General features: G+C 38.6%; 1 long non-coding RNA gene across 1 annotated transcript; it reads right to left on the bottom strand.

Annotated features, from left to right (window-relative positions):
• Positions 1–4,746: 4,746 nt before the first annotated feature.
• LOC106056991 (uncharacterized) lies at positions 4,747–10,718 on the bottom strand. The gene is made up of 4 exons (XR_001215783.2): positions 10,585–10,718; positions 7,940–8,161; positions 5,914–6,143; positions 4,747–5,210 (listed from the first exon to the last, which is right to left on the bottom strand). It is a non-coding gene; the product is annotated as an uncharacterized LOC106056991 (long non-coding RNA).
• Positions 10,719–11,657: the final 939 nt, after the last annotated feature.

The raw sequence follows: 11,657 nt of genomic DNA, 5'->3' as shown, positions 1-11,657 counted from the left end.
ACTATTTGAAGGGAGTCGATCAGTTCGTTAGAATAAAGATCAGGGGCGGCCTCTGCAGTGCGCAGGCCCTGGGCGAGTGTCATTTCAGGGCCACGAATATTTGTACGATGGGCTAACGGTGACAAAAGATTCTTTTTATCGCGGGGTTCCATCCCCTAAGTCCGCCCCTGCAACGATGCTCTCACAAATAATAACTATATGTCGACATTGGAGTTTTGAATAGGCGTTTTTAATATATTAGTGGCAATAATATTTATTTATTTATTTATGTGATTGTTTCTCTACGACTAATATAAAATAGTAAAGTAAAGTCCTTGCGGTCAATATGGCAGATGATGTGAAGGTCTTTGGCCAGAGAGTCATTTGGACAGCAAACGACCAACCGTCTTAACTTTCCCCAACTTAAACAGGTACTCAGAGGCGCCCTTACAATGCCGAAATTTAAAACTCCAGTCTTCACTGTGAATTGAACCTACGACCCCAGGTTTGGAAGCCTATCACTTAACCACTAAGCCACCGCTCTCGTACAAATCTTTGTTAAGTTATTTAATCATAGTTCTTCCTAAATGCTTGTAAATTATTTTTTGTTTGGGTGGACGCACTTTTCGAAATCGAATTTTCTAGTAAATCGACATTTCACGTATATTTAAAAAAAATTCTAGCTAATTGGCTACACAGTGAAAACTCTGGTTTGACTTTATTATTTATCAAAAATATAATAATCATCTTAAAATTATATTTAGCTATTCCAGCACTCGACTCAAATGTTTCTTTGCGATGAAAACACTTCATCAAGTTCATAGGGAATTCCCGCACTCGACTCGAATGTATTCATCAAAGAGTTGAATAAATCAATAGATGTTCACGTACATTAGTTCACAGTCTTATGTAGAAGTGAACTGGACTGTAATAGAAGAATATGACTGTGAGGGCTGAGTCTTTGGTTTGCGTTACCGTAGTGACGAAATACAAGAAATAAATAGAATGTTTTGAAGTTATATGATTACATGAGAGGACTAACTTTTATAATTACATGTGAGAACTAACTTTTCCTGTAACGTCACCCAAAAAAAATGTATATCATTTTGAAATGTGTTTATGCTATGTGTTATCTGCACATGTACACAAACATATGACTTCTGTTTGCGCGTGTGCGTGCATGTATTTTATTTCATGGTTTGTGTGTGTTTGTTGTTATGTTTTTTTTTTGTTTAACTGTTCTGGAATATTTGTGTGTGTGTGTGTGTTTGTGTGTATGTGAAAAGGTAAAAGAATTTTTGTTATGTAGAACATTCTGAACGTCAGACTTGGGCTTGCTAGGAGACTGAAGACTTGATCTCTTGGTCTCTGAGGCAATAACCTCAGACTTGGGCTTGCTGGAAGACTGAAGACTTGATCTCTTGGTCTCTGAGGCAATAACCTCAGACTTGGGCTTGCTAGAAGACTGAAGACTTGATCTCTTGGTCTCTGAGGCAATAACCTCAGACTTGGGCTTGCTAGGAGACTGAAGACTTGATCTCTTGGTCTCTGAGGCAATAACCTCAGACTTGGGCTTGCTGGAAGACTGAAGACTTGATCTCTTGGTCTCTGAGGCAATAACCTCAGACTTGGGCTTGCTAGGAGACTGAAGACTTGATCTCTTGGTCTCTGAGGCAATAATCTCAGACTTGGGCTTGCTAGGAGACTGAAGGCTTGGTCTCTGAGGCAATAACCTCAGACTTGGGCTTGCTGGGAGACTGAAGGCTTGGTCTCTGAGGCACTAACCTCAGACTTGGGCTTGCTGGGAGACTGAAGGCTTGGTCTCTGAAGCAATAACCTCAGACTTGGGCTTGCTAGGAGACTGAAGGCTTGGTCTCTGAGGCAATAACCTCAGACTTGGGCTTGCTGGGAGACTGAAGGCTTGGTCTCTGAGGCAATAACCTCAGACTTGGGCTTGCTGGGAGACTGAAGGCTTGATCTCTTGGTCTCTGAGGCAATAACCTTAGACTTGGGCTTGCTGGGAGACTGAAACCTTGATCTCTTGGTCTCTGAGGCAATAACCTAAGACTTGGGCTTGCTGGGAGACTGAAGGCTTGATCTCTTGGTCTCTGAGGCAATAACCTTAGACTTGGGCTTGCTGGGAGACTGAAGGCTTGATATCTTGGTCTCTGAGGCAATAACCTTTCATTTCTTTCTAGCTGCTCCCGCCCCTCCCCCCTCCCTTTTACAGCCTCTTGTTTTAATGTTATCTAACTTATTTACCTTCCACAACACTCTTTTCTCAGCAATACAAAAGATTTTTTTTCGTTATTGTCAAACTTTTTAATTCTTTTTATTTCATTTTTTGCACCCCTCCCTCCCATTTCCGACGCTGATTCTAATTATTCCAAATGAGTCAAGTTCATATCTATGAGGTTAACAGCCTCAACAATTGAATTCATTACGTTTTCTGTTATCTTCATGACCCAGTCCAGGGTTACTTAAGTACACTGAGGTGGTTAGCGTTTAACTAGATAACAGTGGGATGACATTCAGTTTTAGGGTCTATAGTGTAGACTTCATTTTAAATATCAATATATTGTATAATTGCCAATTAAACACAAAAAAAGATTTAATAAGTTGACATACACACATTCCCTTTTATTATTAAACACAAATACTCCTTTCTTTGTCAATAATGTATAAGTTATTTTTTTTTCACATTAAGTTATAAAAAGAGGCGTAAAAATGCATCAGTGCCGGATCCTAGAATGTGGATGCCCTGAGCAGGAAATTTCTTCTCTGCCCTGGTTGACTTGCTTTCCCTCACCCCCCCCCCTTTTTTTTTTAAAAGTCCCACACATTTTGATAAGATTCTCTAAGAAAAAAAAAGATCTCGATTAGAACATAGTAGTTAATATTTATTTTACAAATTTATACAATATATAAGTATGCCTACTAACCATATAAATATATACAATATAAATATATACATATATATAGACATACTAGGGCACAGGCGGATCCAGAACTTTTGAGTGGGGGGGGGCGATTTTTTTCCAAATCCTAACCCTAATATATATATATATATATATATGAGAATTTTTAAAAAGCAGCATTTCTCAACCTTTGGTGAAAAACAAAACAACTGGGGCATCGCTATAAGGTTTTCAAGTGGGGTTCGGGGCGAAGCCCCGACGACAAAAGCGTTTTCTTGCTTTTTTCACTGCAGAAAAGTATTCTCCTGACATTTACAGCTCAATATTCATCAATGGAGTTCGGGGCGAAGCCCCACCGCCAAAAGCGTTTTCTTGCATTCTTCACTGTAGAAACGCATTCTCCTGACATCTACAACTCATTATTTATCAATGGAGTTCGGGGCGAAGCCCCGACGACAAAAGCGTTTTCTTGCTTTTTTCACTGCAGAAAAGTATTCTCCTGACATTTACAGCTCATTATCCATCAGTGGATTTCGGGGCAAAGCCCCGCCGCCAAAAGCGTTTTCTTGCATTCTTCACTGTAGAAACGCATTCTCCTGACATCTATAACTCATTATTTATCAATGGAGTTCGGGGCGAAGCCCCGACGCCAAAAGTGTTTTCTTGCATTATTCATTGCAGTAACGCATTCTCCTGACATCTACAACTCATTATTCATCAATGGAGTTCGGGGCGAAGTCCCGCCGCCAAAAGCGTTTTGTTGCATTATTCATTGCAGTAACGAATTCTCCTGACATCTACAACTCATTATTCATCAATGGAGTTCGGGGCGAAGCCCCGCCGCCAAAAGAGTTTTCTTGCATACTTCACAGAAGAAAGGTATTCTCCTGACCTAAAACTCATTATTCATACTATTAAAAAAGGACCTTTTGAATAATGTTGTACTTATAATATTCTAATATGAATTTATAGGCCCTTAATACATTGCAAAAAATCCGATTTGTTCCTTGAAAAGATAAGATACCCCACATATTTAGATTTTGGCTTTGAGGATCTCCGCCGAAAAAAAAATATTCGATAAATAATATTCAATAAAATCAAAGTATAAATTGTGAGTTATAGTCCCAAATTTATTTAACTAGAAAAATATCAGATTGAGTAAAGGTTAGAAAAAGGCGACTATGAAAAAATGATTTGGGTTTAGAACTCATCTCAATCGTGACTCTTATACTGAAAAATTTCGTTTGAATTCTAATTTTTTGAATGCAAAGTCTTTCTTAAAATAGTTATGATAAATTCATGTGAAATTACATAAACTCTGTCTGGAAATGGGAGGGGCCGTAGAGTGAAAACGATTAATCCTCGCTCCTTTAATAATTTCTGCTAAAGATTGCATTTGGCATTAAAGAATAGGGGTGTGGCGACTCGATGTAAGAATTTAATTTATAGTATATATAAATTATATTAGTGACAGATGTTTTTGTTTTGTAATTTCCTAACAGTAATACAAAAAGAAAAAGTATTGGTTGGTCCGATGGGGGAAAGGCGATTGCATGAATCGCCCCTCCCACCTGGTACAACCCTTTTTCATTTAAATTTTAATAAAGATAAAATTTGAGATTAGAGTGTGGTACGACATAATATACAATGAGTTCAGATATCAATATGTAGTTTATATTATATAGATATTCAACTAATTTTGTTCACAAACTATGATTCTCCAAAAAAATAGGACCGCCCCCCCCCACTCAGAGGGCTAGAGTGGGGAGGGCAGTACATGCAATTTCCCCCTCCCCCAACCTCGATCGCCCCTACCGCCGCACCCCCCCCCCTGGATCCGCCAGTGTACTAGGGTTGTTATATACTAAGTATTTTAAATTTGTATCATTCTTATAAATTAAAAGAAAAATTAGATTTGGCATTACATATAGTTTTTAAATATCTTTTTGGCATAGTTTATGTAAAATTAATAAAGAATTTTCTAAAGTTTATTATTACAAACATTTCACAACTAACAGAAAAAAATATATATATTATTTCGTTCTCATCTTATCACATCAATCATGGCTGAACACAAGGGCAATAACTGAGGCAATAGTACGGTAGTATCGTTATGTATTATAGAGACAATTGTCTAACTTTCGAAAATCTTTGAAGACATTGAGTCTTTGTTACTTTGCATTATTTCCATCAGTTCACCTTGGTAAATTTAATGTCGATTGGTCTTTTTGGTCCAATCAAAGGCGAGTAGATAATCTTTGGTTCAACAAATTCTTGCTCTATATCAAGGCCAATACGTAATTTCTGAAGCACCTGGGGAATAGAGTGCATCAGTCTTTATCGTATGTACTTACAATACTACACAAGAGACAGACATTGTGGGAATTATACAATACAAACTGCGGTGCAGGAGTTTTTTAGCGGCCCCTGTAAGGGGAAAAGCTACTATTAAGTCTGTGCAAAATGTCCGTCTGTCCGTCTGTCACACTCAGATTTCAAAAACTAGAAGAAAAATGAAAAATATTTCACCATGCTATGAGGCTTGAAAAGTTTAGCTGCAACGGCTACTTTTGGTTTTCTAAAAGCAAGCCGTTTAATTTATAAAATTAATTATGCAAGCGATTTTTTCAGAAAAATACACCAATTCTAAAACAATACATAAATGTAAGGCATTGTAAGACATATATTTATATTTATACACAACAAAACACACATTATGAGTATTATACATCAATTTCGTGCCAGATTGATGAATAAAACTAAAACATTTTAGCAGTCTGTTGACAAGATACAAATACAATTATTATATGAACGTTGTTTGGTAACTAGTAGATTTAGCAGCAATATAGTTCTGCTTTCAGAGTCGGTAAACTGATGGTACATGTTCAGTCTTATTTAATAATTACTTAAGATAAGCTTAAAGCCACAGCGACCATCATCATTCTTTCCATTAATAAAGAAATTACTTTTAAATATGTAAGTAAGAGTAAATCAAGGGAATGAGAGATTCTCTCACCATTGGTCTAGTCAAACGCCAGTGTTTATAGAGATGTCGGCAGGTATTTAAAAGGGGCAATAAGTCCGACCAGAAGAACAATCAGCAGGACGTAGAAGACCAAATAGCAAAGTAAACTCAAAAGCATCTTCCGTGTAGACATCAGGTCCACCATCCTGAGAATCAAGAAGCGGGCAAACAAACAAGACCTGTAAATGGTTTCAAGGGGCGCGGTCAGCAACCTCTTGACTCTGTGGATATGTATATGCCAGTAATGAGAATAAATACGCATTGAAAGCTGATATGGCGCAATAGTTCATAAAGCCTATTTTCTCATACAAATTATACACAACCTTTTTATCTGAACCCATCTACTTGTTGTGAACACATCGTAAGGACATATCGCGAACACATCGTAAGGACATATCGCGAACACATCATAAGGACATATCGCGAACACATCGTAAGGACATATCGCGAACACATCGTAAGGACATATCGCGAACACATCGTAAGGACATATCGCGAACACATCTCAACAGATGAGCAGTGATAAAAGAAAGAAAGAGATCAGAAAAAGAGACATAGCGTCGTCACATGGGCGCCCACAGGGGGTGCAAGGGGGTGTACTTCTGGATTCTGAGTAGCCAAATTCTAGCCATTTTTTCGCACCATCAAATTAATTAACTTCTAAGTAGCAACTGAACGAGTTGTGCTTCCACTGGTTAGTTTAGTAGTAAATTAGACCTAGAGGCTTATCAGGACTTGACGACCAACCGTGTACGTGCACGCCTCTGAATTCCGAGTAGCCACATTTTAGCCAATGTTTTATATTTTATAATGAAATACATCTTCCAGATCTGTTTTGTTTTTATTACGTAGATGTAGATTTAGTCAGAATCCAGGGGGGGGGGTGCAAGTGCACCACCATGTACTCCCTTGCGTGTGCCCATACGTTATTGATGCAAGAGCTTAATAAATTAATGTTCAAGAAAATTGTGCGCATCGTCTTCTTAGTCTAAATCTAAAGGTCCATCATTGGAATATTATAAAGTGTAGTCACTTAACAAGTAGTGCTTCCATTGAAGTACAGTTGTAAAGATATTCTATTATTGTAACTAGAGTACGCAGATCTGTAGTTCATGTCCGACCATGCACGATTCATTCTAGGCTTGCAATTCTTTGCACTATACAGGGTGTCAAATATTCTATAGCATGTTAGTCATTAGTCATGACGATTTGTTTTTCTTTGCACATATATTTAAAGCCACAAGGTAGATTTTCATAAGACATTCTGTATGGTGATTTACAGAAGAATTTCATGAACTAGAAGTATTTACTGTGCACTTAATATCGATTAGGTAAGAGGGCCCGAATAAGGGGCAGTTCTTTTGTTTAATATTATAACAAAAAAAGTTAAGGCTACGATTTTGAGCCATGGTAGGCTGCTTGCACATCCCTGCAAAAAATCCTGCGAGCACCCATGCTAGCGATAAATAGAGAAAGTGATATAAAGAGAGCAGTGGCGTAGCAAGGGATTTGGAGCCATGGGGGGGGGGAGAGCTTGGCCTCTTGAAGGCCCACTGCAATTTGACATTTGACATCTTGCCAGAAGATAATGTACTTAATAAATATATGTCTAATTTGTCATGCAAAATTGTTACTAGTTTACATAACAACATGAATAGCAAGATTACATGTCATTGGCTTAATATTAAATGTTAAACTAAATTTTGGACATTCTTATTGGGGACACCCTTCAAGTGGGACCCGGGGGGATTTTTCTAATTTGGACCGTCATCTCCCCACCAAAGCTACGCCACTGAGAAAGAGAGAGAAACACATAAAAAGAGATAAGAGGTACCAATCAAATAGGAATTAGACATAAAAAAGAAGGAACTTATGATAGCCTGTGAAGAACATAAGAACTGAGAAGTGATGCCACTTCAAAACTAAATAAAAGTAGAGAGAGATGGATGACAATGTGGTCCTATAACCCAAATTACAATTGTTTAAGGCAACAGAGAATAAAAGTATTGTTCCCCACCTGAAATAATACAGCCGGTAGTAATAGTCGTAGAATTCTGAATTGATCAGGGGCATCATTAAGATTATAATTATATATTGCATTGTGATCGTTGTTACCAACATGGGCCACATTTCAATTAAGGAATGCGCCATCTCTCGCGGGAGTGGGGGGGGGGGGGCGCGCACAGCTGACAAACAAACGCTACAATTTTCTTGATTTCTCGTGTGTAGATGACGTCATCTAGGAAGAGAATGAAAAAAAAGTCTCTATGTAAAGAAATGGTCCATTGGAGTAAACTCAGGAGAACCTGAGAGATAAAGGAGTTGAATAGCTTACCATGTAAGGTATTAGTAAATACTTAATTATTTATTACATTATCAGGATGGGAAGGCATCAAAACTTAACTTTGATTAACTGTACATCTAGATCTTATCTTATCTTATTACAGACGTTAATTAAAAAAAAAAGAAGATAATTATGTCCTACGCGTTAAGCATATATAACGAGAAATGAGAAAGGCATTCATATGAAATGATCTAAGCTTAGCTACTGTGACAAGTCAAAAGCTTGCCGTCAGAGTCACTCAACTTTATCACAGCATTAATCATTATTTACTATTATTTATTTATTTTATTTTAATTATTTCTCCTCTCTATCCCCTATTTCTCCACCCGCCCCACCTTTTCCTCTTCAGGCTAGACTTGGTCCACCACCTTGACGTCTTTTCACTTATCTTCCCTTGACCGGGGTAAAGATAAACACAGTCTCTTTGATCTTACCGGCCGGATGTCTGACGGGAGCAGTTGACACCACTTTGGGTGGAATGCAAGTCACTCTTTCCACCCCCCCCTTTCTCCCACGTCTCTCTTTGATCTAGGAGATCACTCGGACCAACACGCCTATTGACCTTTCCTAGGTGCGACTTTTGTCGGATTCACCCACGTGTAAGATAATTCTTAGCCTAGGACATTTCCTGTTTCCGCCCATATCTCCCGACCTTTATAAAGTAGAATAACTCAAACAAGACCCGCTTATTTCTCTATCACTGTCTATCAAGTCTGGGCTACTTCATTTATTCTTACTATTCTTAGAGGAATACCTGGTGGTAAGCCAAACTTAATCACAAGTTCCATCTTAATTACATTGTGCATATTTCTCGCCGGATACCATCATGTGTATTTTATTATTTCATTTATATTTAATTAGTGCTTTGTGTATTTCTCACTGGCGTAAGTAGAAAACATAAACACGGCATATGTATATATTTATGTATTGCATTAATCTATTAATGCTACCTTTCTCAATTGATCATTGATGCAACCATGTGTATATTTGTACATCTTATTTTATTTCCTTTATCTCGGTTGGCCGCCTTGATAATTTTACTAGCGCACTAATACTGCGCTTAGAGAAGAGATATGAATTATCTCCCCTGTAGTCATTCTACTTTTACGAGAGTTGCGCCCCTTGAACGGACACCTTCTCCATTCAAGCGCGCTCCATTGTTCTCGGCCGACGGTCGTATGTAAACAAACCGTCATGGTCGCTGACCGTTGCCCATTCCCCCCCCCCTTTTCTCTTCCCACTTGTGTTGTTTATTTGAGATTATTATTTCCCCTTTTCTGTACATTTTTATATTGCTACTATCAGCCATCTATTTTTCGATTCCATTTGTCATTATCTCCCCATTGTGCTCTGAAGCAATTTCACCAATCTGACGAATGCACCTCAGTCGAGGGCATCGATAAGATGCATGAGAGACATGTCCTAACTTGTCTTTATTTATCCGCAGCCTCCCTCAGGTGTCTGCCTATGTGCAGATCTACCCAACTATTTGTTTGGATCACCTGCCTATTTGTTTGGCATTGTCTGCCTAGTCAATTGCCTATTTATCGGATCAATCACCTATGTACTTAGTGCTATTCAGCACTGCACGACTGCCTACTTGCTATTGAGTATCATCTACTGCCTACTTGGATCGACTCAACGATTTACTTGGTGCTATCGGCTCTACTTGCCTGCCTATTTGACAGTCCACTTGTCAATTTATTAGGCAAGACGTCCCTATAGACCCAGAGTCTGTGCGAGACGTCATAGCTACGCCAAACCCTCTGCAACTCACTGGACTTATCCTGCTAACGACGCTGCCCATGGCAGATCAGCTCTGCCCGCGGTACCCTAGTGCCCACGGTAGCCGGCCACCCGCCCTACTGTGCCCACTACTGATATCAGAACTTTGGATTGAGACTCCACGAGAACTGAATCACCGGCGTCCCTCTACCCGCTAGAGCGCCACCTCCAGCTGCAGAACCTCAAGCCAGGATCACAGCCAGCTGCGACATCAACAGGACAACCAGCTAAGTTCAGAAGACAAAGTGACATACTCTCTTATTAAGTGCACGAGTGATGATTGAATATAGTTTCAGTTAAAGATAGATGCAAAACCTCCCCCTTTTAATTATTTTATGTAAATATTTATGTAAATAAATATTCTTCAAGTTAAACTTTGTATCCATCTTTTCATTGCTTGTCTCGTGCCTGCTCCCGATTTATATGCTGACGGGTTGGTGTGTGATAATTTAAAAAATAATCATCCCCTAGACATTAAACGCGCCAAACAAACGTCACATTTCCCCAACCTGTCACAGCTACTTTATACTCACTGTTTCAACTTGGACTTCCTTGTAGATCTGCTACTCATACTGCTGGTGATGTTCTGTTGAAGACTAGATATGTTCCAGCCATTGTTCCTGTCAATGCTGCATTTGTGTTGTGTTTTTTTTTTGTTACTCGGAAGTCAAATTGACTTCTTGTTCAATATCTCTGTTAAAGACGTTTCTTGTAACATGCAAACTTGTGGTGCGTAACTTCAACAAAGAACAAAACTTTCTTTTAACAGTAATAATTTACATTCAAAGACCGCATCACAAACCAAGAGATTAGAGACAGGATTACTGCAGCAATTGGACCCCATGATGATCTGCTAACTTTCGTAAAAAAAAACCAAGCTATAAATATTACAAGATCTTCGGGGCTCGCAAAGACCTTCCTTCAGGGAGGACAACATAAAAGAATGGACGGGCCTGCCATTGAAAGAGGTTCTAACTAAGGCAAAAGAGAGAGAGAGAGGAATGGAGAAAGACGTTCAACGAATCTTGCATGGTGCCCCAACCGTCCAGTAGACTAAGGGATAGGTAAAGGTAAGAAAAAATAACAATAGATTTTTCTTGTTTGCAATACATACACCTTACAATATAAACAGACTCTAATAATAAATGAAATATACTGTCCACTGATTTATCGTATCCTTTATTAAAGTTTTCGTAAAGGGTTCTAGGTCGCCCTCAGTGCTTTTCAAACTGTGATACGTGTACCCCTAGTGTTACAATATGACATGTCGATTACTATTTGTGTGGTACATTATTTTCCACGAATTGATATATCAATCTTTCTGAGGTTTTTCAATTCCTCTTATTAGCTAACAAACTCTTAATGGGTGGAACCTAAAGTTTGCCATAGTAGCTGAACATGGATTTCTAAAACGGCTCTAATGATGCTCAAAGAAATTCGACACATATGTATACTTTGGGGGAATAAGATATTAGCCATGAGGTCACAGATGGAACACTCTAACCGTTCTAATTTACCAAAACATAATCATCTTAAAATTAAATTTGGTTTCACGCCGTTATTTAGTGAGCAGCTTGTCAGTTGCCATTACAAGTCTGGATCTTTT

This window comes from Biomphalaria glabrata, chromosome 3 (genome assembly GCF_947242115.1).
Source record: "Biomphalaria glabrata chromosome 3, xgBioGlab47.1, whole genome shotgun sequence".
NCBI classification, from domain to species: Eukaryota; Metazoa; Mollusca; class Gastropoda; family Planorbidae; genus Biomphalaria; species Biomphalaria glabrata.
Note: the sequence above shows the minus strand (reverse complement) of the source record. Positions and strands in the feature narration are given on the sequence as shown.